The following is a 23,288-nucleotide window of genomic DNA, read 5'->3' as shown; positions in this document are numbered from 1 at the left end:
TAACCAGCTTTTCTCATTTTATTTTTTCCTCTATTTTTATTACTTTATAAATAATACCAATCAAAAAAAGCATCTTCTCACCATATAATAATCAAAATGCGAAGGATACAGAATAAAGAAAGGATATTAAGAGCTGCAAAGGATAAAGGTCAAGTAACATATAAAGGCAAACACATCACAATTACACCCAACTTCCCAATGGAAACCATGAAAGTCAGGATGTCCTGGACAGATGTCCTGCAGACACTAGGAGACCACAGATGTAATCCCAGACTACTATGCCCCGAAAAGCGTTCATTCAATACCGATGACAAAACCAAATTTAAACAATACATATCCACAAACCAGGCCTTACAAAAAGTACTAGGGAAAAATCCAATGCAATGTTGGGAGCCACCTGGAGGCACAGGTGGTCCTGCAGTTTGGAGGTATACCGGGCTCAGCCATGTGGGGCTGAGCACCCTTGCCTGCACCCTTTCTTGCACATGCTCAGACCAGCAGAATGGCATTAACCAATCAGGACAGCGTTCAAGCCTCTCCACCGTTTAAAAGGAGCTGCCTCGGGACTCTACTTCCTCTCTCTAAGCTTTCTCTTGTCCCTGCTCTATCTTCCCTTCCCCCAATTTTCCTCAAGGGAATGCTCCAAATAAAGACGTGACCCGGGAAGGAATTCTCGTTTTTAGTGGCGTTCATTCCTGCTGGTCAGGATGCGCCCCGCAATGCAAAGAAACTAACTACACTCATAAAAACACAGGCATCTGATAACCACAAAACAACATAGCCCAAAAAAGGAAACACATAAACATTACTATGAAAAAATAACCGGAAATAACAACCATTGTTTATTAATATCACTTAATATCAATATACTCAATTTACATATAAAAAGGACTCAGGTTAAAGAATGGACATGAAAACAGAATCTGGCCACATTCAGAGAGTCTAGTTTGATCACATGCTTGTTCAGTACCAGGCCAACTGGCTTTGGTGAGCTCCCATTATATCAGTCCCACCATCTATGTGGGTGGACACACCGCTCACTGCCAGGACTTCGTTGCTCATGTTCTTCCTCCTTCTGCTCTTCATCTGGGCTGTGGGAGATCAGTACAGTGCTCCAATGTGGGTCTCTGTCTCTACCTCCATCCATCACCAAATGAAGGTTCTATGGTGATATGCAAGATATTCATCAGTATGGCTACAGGACAAGGCCAGTTCAGGCACCTTCTCCTCTGCTGCCCAAGGACCTAGCTGGAGAAATCCCCTGGAAACCTGGGAACCCCTCTAGCGTCAAGACTCTTGCAAACCCTAAAATGGCTCCCTTAGTTAAGATATCATCTTCCTTGATCCCATATAGACCTTTCTTCCACCTCAACCATCCCATTCCCCCAAGTTCTCCTCAATCCTCCCTTTCTCCCTTCTCTCTCCCCATCTCCCCTCCCTCCAGTCTCCCTACTCCCAACTTTTCCCAACGATCTTGTTTGCTTCCAATTTCCAGGAGGATCTATATATGTTTTTCTTTGGCTTCATGTTCTTATGTAGCTTCTTGATGATCACGAACTATAGGCTCAATGTCCTTTGTTTATGACTAGAATCCACAAAAGAGTGAGTACATATCATATTCCTCTTTCTGGGTATGGGTTATCTCACTCAGTAACGTGTTTTCTATTTCCATCCACTTGCATGCAGAATTAAAGATGTCATTTTTTTTTACTGCTGAGTATAACTCTAAAGTGTATATGTGCCACACCTTCTTTATCCATTCTTCTGTTGAGAGGCACCTAGGTTGTTTCCAGGTTCTGACTATTATAAACAGTGTTGCTATGAACATAGTTGAACAAATGCTTTTGTAGTATGATTGGGCATCTCTTGAGTATAAGCCCAAGAGTGGATTGCTGGGTCCTGAGGTAGGTTGGCTCCCAGTTTCCTGAGAAACCACCACACTGATTTTCAAAGTGGTTGCACAAGTTTGCATTTTCACCAGCAATGGATGAGTGCTCGCCTTACTCCACATCCTCTTCAGCATAGGCTATCATTGGTGTTTTTGATTTTAGCTATTCTGACAGGTGTAAGATGGTATCTCAAAGTTGTTTTGATTTGCATTTCCCTGATTGTTAAGGAGGTTGACCATGACCTTAAGTGTTTTTTGGCCATTTGAACTTCTTCTTATGAGAATTCTCTGATCAGTTCAGTATTCTATTTTTAATTGGGATAATTAAAGTTTTTATGTTTAGTTTCTTGAGTTCTTTATATATTTTGGAGATCAGAAGTTTGTTTGATGCGGGGTTGGTGAAGATCTTCTCCCATTCAGCAGGAGGCCTTTTTTGTCTTAATGACAGTGTCTTTTGCTTTACAGAAGCTTCTGTTTCAGGAGGTCCCATTTATTCACTGTTGCCCTTATTGTCTGTGCTACTGCAGTTATATGTAGAAAATGGTCTCCTGTGCCCATGTGTTGCAGTCTACTTCCCACTTTTTCTTCTATCAGGTTCAGTGTGGTCAGACTTATATTGAGGTCTTTAATCCAGTTGGACATGAGTTTTGTGCATGGTGATAAATATGGATCTACTTTCATTTTTCTACAGGTGGACATCCATTTGTGCCAGCACCATTTGTTAAAGATGCTTTCTTTCTTCCATTTTATAATTTTAGCTCCTTTGTCAAAAATCAGGTGTTCATAGGTTTGTGGATTAATATCTGGGACTTCAATTCGATTCAATTAGTTAACATCTCTGTTTTTTAGCCACTACCAAACAGTTATCATTACTGTAGCTCTGTAATAGAGTTTGAAGTCAGGGATAGTAATGTCTCTGGAGGTGCTTTTATTGTAAAGGATTGTTTTGGCTATCTTGGGTTTTTTGTTTTTCTATATAAAATTGATTATTGTTCTCTCAATGTCTGTGAAGAATTTTGTTGGGATTGCGTTGAATCTATAGATTGCTTTTGGCAGAATTGCCATTTTTACTATGTTGATCCTCCCAATACAAGATCATGGGAGATTTTTCCATTTTCTGGTATCCTCTTCAATTTCTTTCTTGAAAGACTTAAAGTTCTTGTCAAATAGAAGTTTCGTTTCCTTGGTTAGATTTACCCCAAGATACTTTATACTATTTGTGGCTATCATGAAAGGTGATGTTTCTCTGATTTCCTTGTCTGCTTCTGTGTTTTTGTGTATAGAAGGGCAACTGAATTTTTTGAGTTGATCTTGTATCCCGCCACATTACTAAAGTTGTTTATCAGTTGTAGGAATTCTTTGATAGAGTTTTGGGGTCGCTTATGTATACTATCATATCACCTGCAAATAACAAAAGTTTGACTTCTTCTTTTCAAATTTGAATTCCCTTGGTATCCTTATGCTGTCTTATTGCTACTGCCAGAACTTCAAGCACTGTATTGAAGAGGTATGGAGAGAGTGGACAGCCTTGTCTTGTTCCTGATTTTAGTGGAAAGGCTTCGAGTTTTTCTCCATTTAAGTTGATGTTAGCTGTCAGTTTGCTGTATCTTGCTTTTATTAAATTTAGGAATGAACCTTGTATTGCTAATCTCTTCAATACCTTTATCATAAAAGGGTGTTGAATTTTGTCAAATACTTTTTCCATATCTAATGAAATGATCACATGATTTTTTTTCTTTCAGTTTATTTATATGATGGATTACATTGATAGATTTGCATTTGTTGAACCAGTCCTGCCTCTCTGGAATGAAGTCTACTTGATCATACTGTACAATTTTTTTGAATGAGTTCTTGGATTCAGTTTGCCAGTATTTTATTGAGAATTTTTGCATTGATATTCATGAGTGAGATTGGTCTGTAATTCTCTTTCTTGGTTGAGTCTTTTTGTGCTTTTGGTATCAGGGTAACTGTAGCTTCATAAAAGAAGTTTGGCAATAACTCTTCTGTTTCTATATTGTGAAACACATTCATGAGTATAGGTATTAGCTCTTCTTGGAAGTTCTGGTAGAATTCTTCATTGAAACCATCTGGTTCAGGGATTTCATTGGTAGGGAGGTTTTTGATGATATCTTATAATTCCTCATGACTTACATGTATATTTAAATTGTTCATTGGTCTTGATTTAATTTTGGTATATGTACTTAATTAAAAAATGTCCATTACTTTCACATTTTTCAATTTTGTGGCATACAAGCTTTTGTAGTAAAAGCTAATGATTCTCTGAATTTCCTCTGTGTCTGTGGTTATATCCTCCTTTTCATTTTGATCTTGTTAATTTGCGTGTTCTCTTTCTGCCGTTTGAATAGTTTGGATAGGGGTTTCTCAATCTTGTTAATTTTTTCAAAAAATCAGCTTTTTGTTTCATCGATTCTTTGGATTGTTTTCTATATTTCTATTTTGTTGATATCAGCCCTCCATTTGATTATTTTCAGTCTTTTACTCGTCCTGGGTGAATCTGCTTCTTTTTTTCTTGAGCTTTCAGGTGTGCTTTTAAGTCTCTAATGTGTGCTTCCTTGTTTTTTTTTTAAAGTGGGTACTTAGTGCTATGAACTTTCCTCTTAGCACTGCTTTCATAGTGTCCCATAGGTTTGGGTATGTTGTGTCTTTATTTTCATTGAATTCAAGGAAGTCTTTAATTTCTTTATTTCCTCCTTGACCCAGGGGTGGTTCAGTAGTTGGCTGTTTGGTTTCCATGAGTTTGTAGGCTTTCTAGCATTAGAATTGTTGTTGAATTCTAACTTTATTCCATGGTGATCTGATAGTACACAGGTGGTTACTACAATTTCTATGTATCTGTGCATGTTTTCTTGGTTACCAATTATGTGATCAGTTTTTGAGAAGGTTCTGTGAGATGCTGAGGAGAAAGTATATTCCTTTTTGTTTAGATGGAATGTTTCATAGTTGTCTGTTAAGTCCATTTGGTTCATTACATCTGTTTGTTCTCTTATTTGTCTGTTAAGTTTCTGTCTGATTGACCTGTCCATTGGTGAGAGAGGAGTGTCAAAATCTCTTACTATTAGAGTATGGGGTTTGAAGCATACTTTAAGTTCTAGTGATTTTTTATATACATATATGGGTGCTTTTATATTAGGATCATAGATATTCAGGATTGAGACTTCCTCCTGATAAATTGTTCCTGCTTTGAGTATAAAGTGTCATTTTTCATCTCTTCTTATTGATTTAAGTTTGAAATCAATTTTGTTAGATATTAGTCTAGCCACACCTGCTTGTTTCTTTGGTCCATTTGATTGGAAAACCTTTTCCCAACCCTTTACTCTGAGGTAGTTTCTGTGTTTGAGGTGTGTTTCTTGTAAACAGCCTAATGTCTGATTCTGTTTTCATATCCATTTTCTTAACCTGTGCCTTTTTATAGGTGAATTCAATCCATTGATATTAAGTGATATTAAAGACCAGTGGTTGTTAACTTCATTCATTTTTTCTGGTGGTAGTATTTGTGTGTTTCCCTTCTTTGAGTTGTTTTGGTGGAGGGTTGTCATATGCTTGTATTACTTTGATGTTGTTGCCTTCCTTGGTTCTGATTTTCCTTCTAGTTTTTTCTCTAAGCCTGGGTTTGTGGATACATATTGTTTAAATCTGTTTTTGTTCTGGAATGTCTTATTTTCTCTATTGATGGTGAATGCAAGCTTTGTTGGGTATAGTAGTCTGGGCTGCCATCCCTGTTCTCTTATTCTCTGCAGCACATCTATCCAAGACCTTCTGGGTTTCATGGTTTCCATTGAGAAGTCACGTGTAATTGTGATAGGTTTCCCTTTATATGTTACTTGACATTTTTTCCTTGTAGCTCTTAATATTTGTTCTTTATTCAGTATGTTCTGTGTTTTGATTATTATAAGACAAATGGATGCTTTTTTTGGTCCAGTCTATTTGGTGTTCTGTAAGCTTCTTGTTCCTTTATAGGAATATCCTATTTTAGGAAGGGAAAGTTTTCTTCTGTAATTTTGTTGAATATATTTTCTGGGCCTTTGAGTTGTAATTCTTCTCCTTTTTCTACCTCTATTTTTCTTAGGTTTGGTATTTTCATGGTGTCTCAGATTTCCTGGATGTTTTGTGTTAAGCATTTGTTGAATTTGTTGTGTCTTTAATCAATGAGTTTATTTCCTCTATAGTATCTTCAGTGTCTGAGATTCTTTCTTTTTATCTCTTGCATTCTGTTCATTATACTTGTCCCTGTAGTTCCTGTTCATTTACCCAGATTTTCCATATCTAATCTTCCCTCATTTTGAGCTTTCTTCATTGCCTCTATTTCATTTTTCTAGTCTTGAATGGTTTTCATTACCTGTTTGATTGCTTTTTCTTGGTTTTCTTGGGTATCTTTGAGAGATTTATTCATTTCTTCTACCTTTTTGTTTGTCTTCTCCGTTTCTTTAAAGTAGTTTTTCACATCCCATTTTTGGTCCTCTATTATTTTCATAACGTTACATTTAAAATCAATTTCTTCTACTTCTTCTGGAATAAGTTGTTTAAGTCTTCTTGTTGCATGATCCCTGGATTCTGTTGTTGTCCTGTTGCCTTTCAGGTTGTTGGAGGAATTCTTGCATTGGTGCCTGCCCATCTCTTCCTTCAAATGTATCCAGGAAAGTCTTGGTGTCTTGGTCTAATCTATGCTGTGACTGACACTCTGGGTTGATGTCCTCAGTACAGGATCAGAAACTCTTAGCCTCTGGGTGGAAAGTCTCAGTGTAGGAGCAGGAACTTTTTCTGGGCCAAGGATCTCACAGAAAATAGAGCTTGGCGGAGGCAAGGTCGTGTGGAGCAAAGAAGCCCTTGCAGCAGGAGCTGGATGGGCCCTGTGACCCTTTCCATGTCTGTCCACCCAGGGATGGCACACACTAACCAGTCTGATTTGATCTCCTCAGTACAGGAACAGGGATACCTTGTAGTCCGATGACCCTGCAGACAAAAGGGCAAACTTTGAGGGAGGGCAGGGTCATGTTTAACAAAGAAGTGCTGGCAGCAGCAGTAGGAGGTGCTCTGCACTCCTTTTCAGGGGACTTGGCCCAGGTGGGAGGGGCAGACACTCATCCCTCTGGGTGGAGAGTCTCAGTGCAGGAGCAGGAACTATTCCTGGTTTGGTTTTAGGATCAATCAGAAGAAATGGAGATAGACACTTCATACTCATAACTGGAACAATTCATCAGGAGGAAGTCTCAATCCTGAATATCTATGCTCCTAATATAAAGGCACCCACATATGTAAAAGAAACTCTTCTAGAACTCAAGGCAGTCATCAAACCACACACACTAATAGTAGGAGACTTCAACACTCCTCTCTCACCAATAGACAGGTCAATCAGACAGAAAACAAACAGAGAATTGAGAGATTTATTGGAGGTATTGAATCAAATGGACTTAACAGACATCTATAGAACACTCCACCCAAATAGGAAAGAATATACCTTTTTCTCTGCAGCTCATGGAACCTTCTCGAAAACTGACCACATAATCGGTAACAAAGCAAACTTCCACAGATACAAAAAATTATTAGTAACTACCTGTGTCTTGTCAGATCACCATGGACTAAAATTAGAATTCAACAACAATGCTTCAACCAGGAAGTCAACAAACTCATGGAAGTTGAACAGTCAACTACTAAATCACCCCTGGGTCAAGGAAGAAATAAAGAAAGAAATTAAAGTCTTCCTTGAATTTAATGAAAACAAAGACACAACATACTCAAACCTATGGGACACTATGAAAGCAGTGCTAAGAGGAAAGTTCATAGCACTAAGTGCCCAATTAAAGAAAATGGAGAAAGCACACATTGGAGACTTAACAGCATACTTGAAAGCTCTAGAAAAAAAAGAAGCTGATTCATCAAGGACAAGTAGAAGACTGGAAATAATCAAACTGAGGGCTGAAATCAACAAAATAGAAACACAGAAAACAATCCAAAGAGTCAATGAAACAAAAAACTGGTTCCTGGAGAAAATCAACAAGATCGACAACCCCCTATCCAAACTAATCAAATGGCAGAGAGAGAACATTCTAATTAATAAGATCAGAAATGAAAAGGGGGACATAACCACAGACACAGAGGAAATTCAGAGAATTTGGAACTTGGATTTCCCACAGGTCAGGAAACCCTGACTGCTCTTGGGAATGTTGAGGGAGGAGGAGAGGGAGAGGGGGGAGTGGGAGGGTATTGGGAGGAGGGGAGGAAGTGGAAATTGTTTTTTCGGATACTTGAATAAACAACAAAAAAAAGAAAAAATAAATAAATAAATTTAAGTGTTTATCACGGCAAAAAAAAAAAAAACCTTGTGTGCCATAAAGTTGGAAAATGTAAGAAAAATGGCCTTGTTTTTAGATAAGTACTATATACCAAAATTAAATCAAGACCAGGTGAACAATTTAAATAGACCTATAAGTCATAAGGAAATAGAAGCTGTCATAAGAAAACTCCCTACACAAAAAAGCCCAGGACCAGATGTTTTAATGCAAAATTCTATTGGAACTTCCAAGAAGAGCTGATACCTATATTCCTTAATGAGTTTCATAAAATAGACAAAGAAGAGTCATTGCCAAACTCTTTTCATGAAGCTACATTTACCCTGATACAAAATCCACACAAAGACTCAACCAAGAAAGAGAATTACAGACCAATCTCACTCATGAACATCAATGCAAAACTTATCAATAAAATACTAACAAACCAAATCCAAGAACACATCAAAAAATTTTCAATTATGATCAAGTAGGCTTAATCCCGGAGATGCAGGGCTGGTTCCACAAACAAAAATCTATCAATATATCAATCTAAAAAATCTATCAACCATAAAACAAAACGGAAAGAAAAAAACCACATGATCATTTCATTAGATGCTGGAAAAGCATTTGACAAAATTCAACACCCGTTTATTATAGAGGTTTTGGAGACATTAGGAAAACAAGGATCATATCTAAATATAATATAAGCAATATATAGCAAGCTAATATCTAATATCAAATTAAATGGGGAGAAACTCAAAGCCATTCCACTAAAATCAGGAACAAGAAAAGGCTGTCCACTCTCTCCTTATCTCTTCAAAATAGTGCTTGAAGTTCTAGCAACAGCAATAAGGCAACCTAAGGAGATCAAGGGGATTCGAATTGGAAAGGAAGAAGTCAAACTTTCATTATTTGTAGATGATATGATAGTGTACATCAGTGACCCCAAAACCTCTACCAGAGATGTCCTACAGGTGATAAATACCTTCAGTGATGTGGCAGGATATAAGATCAATTAAAAATATCTGTAGCCCTCCTATAAACAAAGGATAAAGAAGCAGAGAGGGAAATAGGAGAAATTTCACCATTCATGATAGCCACAAATAGCATAAAGTATCTTGAGGTAACATTAATAAAGGATCTGAAAGATCTATTTGACAAGAACATTAAGGCTTTGAAGAAAGAAATTGAAGAGGACACCAGAAAATGGAAGTCTCTCCCATGCTCTTGGATTGAGAAGATCAACATAGTAAAAAATGGCAATTCTACCAAGGCAATCTATAAATTCAATGCAATTCCCATCAAAATCCCAACAAAATTATTTACAGACATTGACAAAAAAAACAAGGATAGCCAAAAAAAAAAAAATCCTATACAATGTAGGTACTTCCGGAAGCATTACCTTCCCTGATTTCAAACTCTATTACAGAGCTTCAATAATGAAAACACCTTGGTATTGGCATAAAAACAGAGACGTTGACCACTAAAATAGTTTCGAAGACCCAGATATTAACCCACAAACCTATGAACACTGGATTTTCTACAAAGAAGCCAAAATTATACAATGGAAGAAAGAAAGCATCTTCAGCAAATGGTGCTGAAATAACTAGATGTCAACCTGTAGAAGAATAAAATAGATCCATATCTATCACCATGCACAAAACTCAAGTCCAAATGGATTAAAGACCTCAATATAAGTATGACCACACTGAAACTGATAGAAGAGAAAGTGGGAAGTAGTCTGCAGCACCTGAGCACAGGAGACCACTTCCTAAGTATAACCCAAGTAACACAGACAATGAGAGCAACAATGAATAAATGGGACCTCCTGAAACTGAGAAGCTTCTTTAAAGCAAAGGACACTGTCATTAAGGCAAAAAGGCATCCTACTGAATGGGAGAAGATATTCACTAACCCCTAATCAGACAAAGGTCTGATCTCCAAAATATATAAAGAACTCAAGAAACTATACATTAAAGTTTAAATAACCCAGTTAAAGAATGTGGTACTGAACTGAACAGAGAATTCTCAACAGAAGAAGTTCAAATTGCCAAGAGACACTTAAGGTCATGTTCAACTTCCTTAGCAATCAGAGGAATGAAAATCAAAAGAAGTTTGAGGTACTATCTCACACATGTCAGAATGGTGAAAATCAAAAACATCAATGATTGCCTATGCTGGAGAGAATAAGGAGTAAGGTGAACACTCATCCATTGCTGATGGGAATGCAAACTTGTGCAAGCACTTTGGAAATCAGTGTGGCAGTTTCTCAGAAAATTGAAAGTCAACCTACCTCAGGATCCTGCAATTCCATTCTTCGAAATATACCCAAGAGATGCCCTATCATACTACAAAAGCATTTATTCAACTATGTTCATAGCAGCATTATTTGTAATAGCCAGAACCTAGAAACAATCCAGATTCCCCTCAATGGAAAAATGGATAAAGGAAATGTGGCACATATAAACATTAAAGGACTACACAGTATTAAAAACACAATGACATCTTGAATTTTGCATGCAAATGAATGGAAATAGAAAACACTTTACTGAGTGAGATAACCCAGACTCAAAAAGATGGTTATGGTATGTATTCACTCATTAGTGGACTCTAGTCATAAACAAAGGACATTGAGGCTATAGTTTACAAGCCTAGAGAAGCCAAATAGTAACATGAACCCAATAGATAGATAGATAGATAGACAGACAGACAGACAGACAGACAGATAGATATAGATATAGAAATAGATATAGATATAGATATAGATATAGATATAGATATAGATATAGATATAGATATAGATATAGATCCTCCTGGAAATTGGAAGCAGAAAAGATCTCAGGGCAAAACTTGGGAGCATGGTGGGGGCATGGAGCATGGGGAGAAGGGGAGAAGGTTGAGAATGAAGAAGAGAAGGATTGGGGAGCGCTTGGGGGAGGGGGAAGGTTGAGATGGAGGAAGGGCAAGTATATGAGCAGGGAATAAGATGTCTTCATTAAAAGAACCATTTTAGGGTTGGCACGAGACTTGGCTCTAGAGGGGATCCCTGGTGTCCACGGGGATATCCCTTGCTAGATCCTTGGACAGCAGAGGAGAAGGTGCCTGAACTGGCCTTGTCCTATCATACTGATGAATATCTCGAATATCACCAAGAAACTTTGTATGGCGATGGATGATGATAGAGACAGAGACCCACATCAGAGCACTGGACTGAGCTCCCAAGGTCCAGTTGAAGAGCAGAAGGAGGGAGAAGATGAGCAAGGAAGTCAGAACAGTGAGGAGTTGGTTTACCCGCTGAGACAGTTTGCCTGTTCTAATGGGAACTCACCAAATCCAGCTGGACTGGGAATGAATGAGCATTTTTTACACAGCACATACATAGTGCACTCCCCATCATCAAAGCTCAGAAATACTAGAGGGTTAAGATTCAAATGAGTAGGCTGCAAGTCTCCTCTAAGACATACTTGCCATGCTCTAGTGAATTTTCTGCTGACACCAAATACAGGTGGATGAAACAGGAGTAAAGGTGCCCTTTGAGCACCAGTATGCACTTTTCTGGCATAATTTGCATATTGAGTCACTATACAATAGACCAGGCTCATTTAAGGGCAGTTGCAGGAGCCTAAGAAGCACTCTCTTTTCAAGCACTCAGAGATGGAGTCAAAGGAGCTTTTCCTATGAATGGTGCTGCTTGGGGTTCCAAGAAAGAGGGTGCATAGCAGTGTTAGGAGCATCCTCTGTGGCCAATAGAACCCCATTTAAATAAATAACCCAATTAAACATGGTTTTTTTATGCCTTTGATATCTTCATCATTAGCTTTAAAGCATTTGTAATTTTTTTAAGTTCCCATCACGTTTGACTTTCTGGTTTCTCAAAGTGATGCCCACAAGTATTCTTAAATTTTTAAATGAAAAACTCCTTTTCTGGGAAGGTTTCTAAACATGTATAACCATGGTCTGTGTGTTTGTGATTCCAGGTTCCACTGGGGACATTGTGCTGACCCAGTCTCCAGGTTTCCTGACTGTGTCTCTGGGACAAAAGACCACCATCTCCTGCAAGTCCAGTGAGAGTGTCAATAAATATGGCATGAATCATATGAAATTGTATCAACAGAAACCAGGATATTCTCCCAAACTTTTTATCTATTTAGCATCCAGTGTAGAATCTGGGGTCCCTGCCAAGTTCAGCGGCAGTGGGTCTGATACAGGTTTCACCCTCACCATCAATCCTGTGGAGGCTGATGATGCTGCAATCTATTTCTGTCAGCAGAGTAAGGAGGATCTTCCCACAGTGTTACAGAGCTGAACAACAACATTCTGGGGTTACTGCTCACTCAGTCTCTCAGCTGTCTCTTACTCTCTGACATCTCAATACACAGCTCTAAAACTTGTTTTTGGGAAAGATCTTAAATAATGAAACAAACTTTTATAAAATGATTTGCATGTTTATACCAACCTATATACCATACAACTCTATGATTCTCTAACAAAATATAGACCTTTATGATTGTTTCCTAATTAATAATTATTCATTTAAATTTTCATTAACACATATTTGTCTTTGGATGATTTTTCTTTCTTCTCCCCTATCACCTTGACAACATATTTCCCTAGTCCCTTACAACTGTTACTCTCTGTGGATTCCAAGCACTTAGATGTAAAATGTAATCAAACAGACGCAAACTGAGACATTTGCCTTACCTTCATTATGTATTATTCTCACCAAATGTTCTCCTGACAATCCTCCACTGTAGGTGCTGCAGACATGTAAAATCATTGTTTAAAAAGAGACATTAAATAAGGAGCTGGAGAGATGACTCTGTGTTTAAGAGCACTAACTTCCCTACCAGATAACCTAGGTACAATTCACAGCACCCACAGGACAGTTCAGAACTGTCTGTAACTCCAGCTCCTGGGATCAACATACTCACACAGAATACATTCAGGCAAAACACGAACACACATAAAATTAAAATAAATAAACCACTTTTTAAAGAGCCAGGATGCCATCAAACAGACAAAGTTGAGGCCCTTATAGAATTTATGGTAACTAAAAAGAGACCAGCAAAACACATCACCACTCTCTCCATGCTTCACACTGTGGATAGTTTCTGGACATCTAAGCTTCCAAAAGCCATGCTATGACCCCCAAATAAAGGTGTGTTTCACAGTAATTCCAAACTCACACCTTATATGTTGGTTCCAGGTGAGTAGTCACAAAACTGACAAAACTTGAGCTTTACCTTGGGTTTCAACAAAAGGAAATTGGGTAAGGTAACTGCCTGCATCTCCTTACAGATTATGTCTTCAAAAAGATATCTTTATTTTTCTTTAAGCTTTATAATTTCATAATTATATATATATGAAATATGATTATTTATATTCACCATTCCCACCCCAACTATTCTATATTGTTCCTAACACATTCTCTGCCTTCTTCATTGTCTACATATTCCAGGAAGTCTAGTTAGTGCTACATATATGGGAATATAACAGAGTCCTTAAATGTACAGCTCCTAAGGAATCTGTCTCATGGTTCAATTAAAGATACCACAAAAATGAAAGGAAGCTATAGTCTGAGGGTTAAGAAATCTGTTCTCAACAAAATCCATCTATCTGTGCTTCTTTATTTTTCTTCTCTTTTGTTATAAATGTTCTCAGTGTGCAGTACTTCATGGGAAAGGGTGTAGGGGGGAGGGAAGGAAGAGAAGGGAGCTGACAAAAATGTATAGTGCAATAAAAATAATTTTAAAAATTTAAAAAAACATTTCCAGCAATATATGCTGTAATAGCAAGCAATACCCCAGCACTCCCAGTTCCAAGGTCATTCACATGAGCCTTTAAAATCAATAAAAATTTTCATACACACATGTTGATAGGTGGCTGTCAGCTCAAAGAGGATATTAGCTAATGCACATCTGCTGAACTCCTTAATGGAGAAAGTTAGTTAAGAAAGAAATTAAATCATCAGGGAATTCTAAAGGAGAAAGGTAGGGTGCTATGCACCATTTTTAGGTGGTTAGTAAAGAGCTGAAAGGTTTGTTTTCAGTAAAATTATGAATATGGCATCTTGAATGGCACATTCTTTACTCAAAAAATGGAATACAAAATATATTCACTTATGGATATTTGCTGTGAAGCCAATGATAACTAAGCCACAATCTCTAGAACTACAAAGGGTGGATGTAGAATAGGTGACTAAAGGATCAGGAGACAGATAAATCTCTGTCTTAAATTCAGCTTCTGTTATTATAGCTGCAAAGTAATGGGGACTGAACTACTGTCTTTTCCATCTAGGAGGAAGGTATGTTAGTGATAGGGTGGGAAATTTTTGGGTCAGGAAACTTAGAATTCTTTCTGTGTAATAGGATTACTGTTCAGGAATGTTTGTTTACTCGGTGTGAACATGTGCCACTATTATTAGCTTAATAGAGAGCTGGATGGATAATAGTAAGGCAGAAGAGATTAGGCAGGATTTCCAGGTTGAGGGAGAAACTCAGGATGAAGCAAGGCATGTGGGAGACACCAGTGAGACACTAAATAAATCAGACATCTGGTATGGAGGAGAGGTAACTGAGACACATGGCAGAATGTATATTAATAAAAACAGGTTAATTTAAGTTATAAGAGTTAGTTAGGAAAAACCTAAGTGAAGGCCATACTTTTATAATTAATAATAATTTTTTGTCATTATTTGTATGCTGACAGCCAAAAGGTGTTAAAAGGAGAGGCTTCTTGTTTGTCCCAGCCATCTTGCTAGCTTACACCCAAAATAACCACACAGAAACTGTATTAATTAAAATACTGCTCAGCCATTAGCTCTAACTTCATATTGGCTAACTCTTGAATATTAGTTTAACCCATCTCCATTAATCTGTGTATAGCCACAAGACAGTGGCTTAAAAGATATTCTATTAATCAATCATCTCGGGTGTAGGATCCATGACTTCTTGCTGACTCTGCTTTCTTCCTTCCAGAATTCAGTTTGTCTCCCCTGCCTAAGTTCTGACCTATTAACTAAGACAAGGTAGTTTTCTTATTCATTAACCAATGAAAGCAACACACAAACAGAAGGAACTCCTACAGCATTTCCCCCTTTCTGTTTAAACAAAAAGGAAGGTTTTAACATACTGAAATTACATAAAACAGATACCAAGCAAAAATTATAGTTACAATATTTGTAACTACTTTATATTTTACCATAACTAAGGAAAACTATAACTATGACTATCTACCTATTCTTCAACTCCATCAAAGACTCCAGAAGGATATAATATTACCTAAGTAAACAGTAAGTGCATTATAAATAACTTCCAAAACTTTAGAATTGACAGAGACATCTCGCTGCCTGAACGTTTAACAAAGTTCTCCTGTACTGTTGGGGCATCCATCTTCAGCCCACATGCCCAGGGTATCTAGCAAACTTTTCCATGAAGCAGAAAATTTCAAAGACAGTCCCACCTATATTGGCAGTTCAGTGACTTTCCTCTGTGTCCTACAGAATGTCTCACAGATTTCCATGAAGCAGGAATCCCAAAGGACCATCTCACCTTTAGGCAAGTTCAGCAGTCATTTCTCTGTGGGTGCTGCATGTGTAGTGAAACATTCCAGGCAAGTGCAGTTTCCTGCCAAAATGGCTAACAAATACCATAAGGAGCCTCTTTGATGCCCATCTTCCTCTTGAAGTAGCTGGTGATGCCAGGAGCAGATGTGTCTCACTGTCATGAAAAGTTCTCAACTCTTAAACATTTTATATGCCAAATTCTAAAGGTCTCTGAAAGATATGTAGGATCCCTACTCATCTGAAATACTTCTCTTTACATCTATAAAATCTAACTAACATGACTACAAACTTGACTATTATAGAGGATTATCCATGAACTTACATTTCTTAATTATACATTGTATTTTTAAATGAACTACACAACACCTCAATCAAGAGCAGAAATAAACATATAACAAGATTGACCTTAAATTTATATCAATAAATCAATATTCATACCAATGTAAATTATTCATATCTATATCATATCCCCCTTTAAATGTAAAAGAACATTTATAAACAATATTTGGGAATATGGGTGTGTTTTTTTTTTCTCCAAACTGCTTCCTGCTGTATGGGGGCACTGTTAATCAGGTCTTTCTGTGTGCTAGGTTCATCTCAGTCAGCAGTTGGGCGAAGTAAGTGTTTGAGGGTGTTTACTGCAACCTTTCAGGAGGTCTTGATCCATGAAACCATATTAACCTGGAGGCAATCCACAGGTTCTCATCTTTTCTGAAAACAAACGAAGACCCTCCTTTCCAAAGCAACATATCCTTAGACCCAAATTCTGAAGTCATGATAAATTTATTATATGCATGCTGGTTTAGCTTAGCAGCCCATACAATGAAATGTCTCTCTGTAATTAGCTTCTTCACAGTCAAAAAATTCAAAGAAAACAAAATAATATACAGAATCCAGACTCTTTGAATTTTTCATTTTTACATTGCTTATTTTCCTTTACTCCTTTTAATCTATGACTGTCTGTACTCTGTCTTTTTAGAGAGTTTACCCTTTTTTAAAGTGTTAATTTTATTTTATGACTCTCACTAGTCTTTATCTTTTCTCTCCAAAGTCTAAGTACCTTTATCCAACAGTGTGACCCATTTAGAGGTCATCTATGTCTGAATCAATCTTATTGTAAATCTGTAATTCTTTCCTGTCCAGGAATAGTTTTGCTTTGCACTTTTAAAATGCTAAGTGCTTAAAAATGTAAGCAGCTACACTCCTAAGTCAAATACAGGTACTGCCAGTTGGCCCACACAATCCAGCATGATGGAGTTGCTACTGCCTCTGAGAGCCAAGCACACTGCCCAACTTCCAGACACAAAGCTGGTCCACACTGTCATCAATCAAGCTGCACCAAGCTGTTCACAAATCCCATCCAAATGTTCTCTCTCCTGTAAGAGACAGAGGTTGTGCTAGCAGCATAGCCCAGAAAGCCAGCATTTTAAAACTGTCACTTCTTTCCTGCTGTGGCTGCTGAGTCAGGAAAATCTCTCTGTGGCACGCCGCCAGCAAATAGCAAAAAGCTGTGTTAAATTCTGTCTCACTCTCTCTCTCTCTCTCTCTCTCTCTCTCTCTCTCTCTCTGTATGTATGTATATACAGTCTAGAATTCTTTTTCAAGCCCTATCAGGTTTTACATGGATTTAGTAGACAAAGTTGGAGCACGAATTGTTATATGAGGAGTGGGATTCTTGTTTGTCCCAACCACCCAGCTAGCTTACACCCAAAATAACCACACAGAAACTGTATTAATTAAAACACTGCTTGGTCATTAGCTCTAACTTCTTATTGACTAAGTCTTACATATTAGATTAACCAATATACATTAATCTGTATATCGCCATGTGGCAGTGGCTTACCAGAGATTCTAACTGCAGAGGATCCATGGCCTCTTTCTTAATCTGCTTTCTTCCTTCCATAATTCAATTGTCTCCCCCACCTACCTAAGTATGGTCATCAGTCTGCCCAGGAGACTTGGAGTTTAAATCCACATGGATGCCAAGTGTCACGGTGATCCCACCAGATAATACAAGGATGCTTAAAAGAAATCCCACACTAGTTCAGAACTGAGAGATAGATATGTATTGAGGGGTAAACTTACAAATCAAGATTCTCTGCTTGAATGGTGGATGGAGATTGAATCCAAACAATCCAAATGAGCAATCAGCGAAAAGAAGCAAGGGGAAGGAGAAAAGGGACAGATACAATTTAGCATTCATGTATATAGTATAAGAGGCCATGCCCTAGTAGGTAGGTAATTACAAATTGTAAATCTTCCTACAGCACAGAAGAAAATCCGACCACATATTATATAGAATTGTAATTTACTAAATGCTCATTCGGTCTAAGTTAAGCATGTATTATTCAGAGGGTACAATTTTGGGGGGGCGGAATTCACATCGCAACCACAATCCCTCTTATTTCTCAGTCCCTCCATATCTGCCCTTCACCCTTGTATCATCACCCCAAAAGATGATGATACAAAATAAATCAAATTTATTTTGATACAAAATAAATCAAATTAAAAAGAAAAAAATTTCTTTTTAAAATTTTAAAAAGAAATAATAAAAATTAAAAATACAAATAATAATATCAATTTTTTAAAAAAAGAAAACAAAAAAGTTAATCCTCTATCACTCCCACCTCTCCATTGCCTCTTCAAGTAACAGAAGGAGTGGGTCCATGTTCTTCCCAGCTACTCGGCTAGCTTAACCCCTGAAATAATTACACACAAACTGTATTCATTTAAATACTGCCTGGCACATTATCTCTAACCTCTTATTGGCTAACTCTCACATCTTGATTTAATACATTTCTCATAAATCTGTGTATCACCATAAGGACATGGCTTACCAAAAAAGATTCTAACCAGAGTCTGTCCAGGCAGGAGAACTATGGCATCTGCCATTCTGCTCTTCTTCCCAGCATTCAGTTCTGTCTACTTCACCTACCTAAGTTCTGCCCTATCAAAAGGCCAAGGCTGTTTCTTTATTTAACCAATAAAAGCAACACATAAACAGAAGGACCTCCTACAACATCTTCATTGGTCTTAGCGGCAATTGGATCGGCAGTGTATTATACAGTATAGATGGTACAATTCTTAATATCATTTTGTGAATTCAGAAAACAATAGAATGAAAGATTTAATAGTTCAGCTAGGATAAAAATTGATGGAGGAGGGTTATCTGTCTATTGTGTTATTTTCATTGGTCAATAAAGAGACTGCCTTGGCCCTTTGATAGGACAGAAAATTAGGTAGGCGGAGTAAACAGAATAGAATGCTCGGAAGAGGGCTATGAGACAGATGCCATGGAGCCAGCCACCAGGTCAGACATGCTGAATCCTTTCCGGTAAGCCACTACCTCGTGGTGCTACCATGAGATTATTAGAAATGGGTTAATATCAAGATATGAGAGTTAGTCAGTAACTAACTCTCTAGAGAAAATGGGCCAGGCAGTGTTTAAATGAATATAACTTGTGTGTTATTATTTCTGGGGCTAAGCTAGCTGTGCGGGAGCCAGGCAGGATGAAAAGCAGGCCTGCCCGCAACTCCTTTCTACAGATGGCTGCCCAACGTGGATAACTGAATCCACAGAAAGTCTGAGAAAGCTTGGGAAAGAATAGAGTAAAGCATGTTTTGTTGGTAGCAGCAATTTCTCAGGTCTGCTCTGTTTGCTAGAGCAAGCAAGCGCTCTCATCTAAGGGAGGCTTCCTGACTCAGCTTTAGCTGCAAAACTTTGTAGCTCATTAAGAGGTCCTGCCACGAAACACTTAAGCGGTGTTGGTGAAAAACTGAATGCATGCTTTTCGGTTTTCAGCCGTAGCAGGAAAAAAAGCTGCGCTGTTTTAAAATGCCATCTTTCTGGGCTGCCAGTCCGACTGAGTGTGGTCTGTGAGCAGAATGCTGCAGCTTGCTTGCTAGCAGGGACCTTGAAATGCCACAGAGTTGTGGCAATAAAAAATGGCTTCAACAGTACCTCTACCATGAGGCTGGAAAGCTAAGAAATGGCCTAGATCCAGCTGTCAAAGCCACGGTTTTAGGCTCATGTGGTCAGAAAAAAGGAGAGATATACAGTAAAAAAAGATTCAAAGATGAAGAAAACCTCTAAATGGTTTATAGTGTGTTACAAATAAATGCAGGATAAAAGTTAAAGTTCTTAAAGTAAAAAGAGAGTAGTTATGTGTGGTGGTACACACCTTTAATCCCAATGCCCCGGAAGGTAGAGGCATATTGACCTCTGTGACTTTAAGGGGTAGAGGTAGATTGACCTCTGTAACTTCAAGGTGTGGTAGCACACACCTTTAATCCCAATGCCTGGGAGGCAGAGACAGAAGGGTCTCTGAGTTCAAGGTGTGGTAGCACACGCCTTTAATCCCAGCACTGGGGAGCAGAGACAGACAGATCTCTGTGAGTTCAAGGACAGCCTGGTCTACAGAGTTATTCCAGGACAAAGATATACAGAGAACCTGTGTCAAAAAGTAAAAGTAAAAATAAAAGAAATAGAGGTTAAAAATAAAGCTGCATAAAGATGGAAAATACACAGAAAATCTTGATACTGTATGCTATTATGCTCTCTTTGAATTGTTTGAATGCTGAGGAAGGAGCAACAGCTGCTAAAAGATATTTGTTTATAAATGCTGCTGAACTAATCCAAGATAGATATGTTGAAAATACCTTGACTTCTGAATTTGGATCTAAGGATATGATACTGTGGAAAGGAGGTTCTTCTTTTGTTTTCACAGAGGATGAGACCCTGTGGATTGCTTCTATCCCAATATGGTATGATAGACCACGCCCTCCTGAAAGGTTTCTGTGAACACCCTCAAAAAATTTCTTCACTCAACTGCCGACTGAGATGAACCTGGCAGACAGGTTATACCATGAAAGACCTGATTAACTGCGCCCCTATACAGCAGGAAGAAGTTTGGAGAGAAATAACTACGTCCATATTCCCAAATATTGTTTATAAATGTTCTTTTACATTTAAAGGGGGGTATGATATAGATATGAATAATTTCATTGGTATGGATTTTAAGGTCAATTTTGTTATATGTATATATATTTCTGATCTTGACTGATGTATTGTGATTGTGTAGTTCATTTTAAAAATGTAATGTATAATTAGAAAATATAGGTTGTTAATGGATAATCATCGATAATAGTAAAGCTTGTAGTTATGTTAGTCTGATTTTCTAGAAGTGCATAGATATATTTCAGATAGACATTCATATCTTTCAAAGACTACAGAGCATGGCATATAATGTTTTAATAACTTAGGACTTTTCATGACAATGAGACACGTCTGCTCCTGGTAGCACCAATCTACTTCAAGAGGAAGATGGGCATCGAAGAGGCTCCTTATGGAGTTGGTTAGCCATTTGGGCAAGAAACTGCTCTTGTCTGGACTGTTATATAGACTGGACACAGAAAACCTGCAGAGAGAGAACTGCTGAACTTGCCTAAAGGTGAGATGATATTTCAGGGTTCCTGATTCATAAAAGAGTCTGCGAGACATTCTGCAGGACACAGCAGATAGTGACTGAATTGCCTTTGAAATTTCCTGCTTCATGGAAATGTCTCTGGATATTATGGGCCTGAAGGTCAAAGATGGATGCCCCAACGATACAGAGGAACTTTGGTTAACTGGCCAAGCAGCGAGATGTCTCTGTCATTTCTAGAGTTTTGGAAGTTGCTTACTTCTTGTTTACTTAGGTAATATATCCTTCTGGAGTCTTTGATGGAGTTAAAGAATGGATAGTCGTAGTTATAGTTTTCCATTATTATGATAAAGATTTAGTTATAAATATTGTGACTGTAATTCTTGCTTGATAACTGTTTTGTTATGTGTAATTTTACTATGTTAAAATGAAAGCCTTTCTTTTTTGTTTAAACAGAAAAAGGGGAAATGATGGAGGAGGGTTATCTGTCTATTGTGTTATTTTCATTGGTCAATAAAGAGACTGCCTTGGCCCTTTGATAGGACAGAAAATTAGGTAGGTGGAGTAAACAGAATAGAATGCTGGGAAGAGGGCTATGAGGCAGATGCCATGGAGCCAGCCACCAGGTCAGACATGTTGAATCTTTTCCGGTAAGCCACTACCTCGTGGTGCTACCACGAGATTATTAGAAATGGGTTAATATCAAGATATGAGAGTTAGTCAGTAACTAACTCTCTAGAGATAATGGGCCAGGCAGTGTTTAAATGAATATAACTTGTGTGTTATTATTTCTGGGGCTAAGCTAGCTGTGCGGGAGCCGGGCAGGATGAAAAGCAGGCCTGCCCGCAACTCCTTTCTACAAAAAATGACAATAGTTTCCACATAATTTTCTTCATTATGAGTCAAGCATAAGCATTCACTAAGTTGTACTGACATAAAATAATTGTGACCATTGTCTCATGAACTCTCTTTGCCTAAAAATAAGCCTCATCCTTCTTGTCCAAATTCTAACGTGTTAGCATCATGCAAACATCTAGCATGTTTGCTTTCACACATTTCTTTGTCTTCTTTCATAAAGCTCAGCCCACCCTTTCCCCACACCCAGTGCATTCAGGCCTCTGTGCATTTAAAACAGTTCAACTCTGAGTTGTTTATGGCCAATTCTCTTCTCTCAGGGTCAGGATAAAATACCTACGTGGCAATGATCTTAACTGTTTGCACATCATTTGTGCTAAATTTCACACAGGAACCATCCCTGTCACTTACATCTTCTGCTCTATCACCTTGAGTTCTTTCTATCAAAGGGTACTGAGTGTCCAATCCTGCAGAGAGAGTAGTTCTGTTGCAAGGAAGAAAAGCAACAATGTTAAGGAATAGAAATCTAAATTATAAGTAAATAAAAACAAGAATGAAGTCAATATAAATAGGAATAAATAATAACAGAACTATATACAAAAAGAGATGAGGTGGGACTCGAGGTGGGGCAGAAGATTTGGTCATCACTATAAACCAGGATATGTATCCTGGACTGACTGCAAACTCAATATCCTTTTGCCTCAGTTTTCTACCTGTGAGAATTACTGGAGTACATCAACATGCCTGGCAGAAGTGCAGTTCTTGATGCCATAATATGAGGCAAGTCAAGAGTATCCAGGGCAGTAGCAGAATCTCATGGAAGCAATAGAAGAATGACATCAGAAATATTGATTTTTGTCTCTCACCACCACCAAACCATCTTTAGAATTTGCACTGTGTGACTGGGAAGTTGCTTAAAATATATGGCCCTTAGCATGGATATTATACATTGTATAATACACAAATAATATATGATGAGCATAAATGAGAAAGATAACCTAACTTTCCATATTATAACAGGTCAATACTCTAGTTTTCAATACAAAAATCAACTATAAATGAGCACACCTCAAAAACACAGACAAAATGTTAAGAATAACTTGTAAATTTCATGAGACATACAATTGTTTTACAATGTTTCTCTTGTCTTTGAACTGTAGTTGGCTCAGACTGAGCAACATTACATTGAATGTGCAAATAAAACAAAAGAAGCCGTTTGTTATAGGGAAGGGAAAGAACTGTGAGTGTGACCTGAGTAGGGAGTTGTCAAT

The 23,288-nt window shown here is 37.8% G+C and overlaps 1 gene segment (V, D, J or C); it reads left to right on the top strand.

The window, feature by feature from the left end:
- The window catches only part of LOC125403929 (Ig kappa chain V-III region MOPC 321-like), a 456,525-nt gene that overhangs the window by 76,963 nt on the left and 356,274 nt on the right, over positions 1-23,288 (top strand).

This window comes from Myodes glareolus, chromosome 6 (genome assembly GCF_982192425.1).
Source record: "Myodes glareolus chromosome 6, mMyoGla1.1, whole genome shotgun sequence".
In the NCBI taxonomy this organism is placed as follows: Eukaryota; Metazoa; Chordata; class Mammalia; order Rodentia; family Cricetidae; genus Myodes; species Myodes glareolus.
Note: the sequence above shows the minus strand (reverse complement) of the source record. Positions and strands in the feature narration are given on the sequence as shown.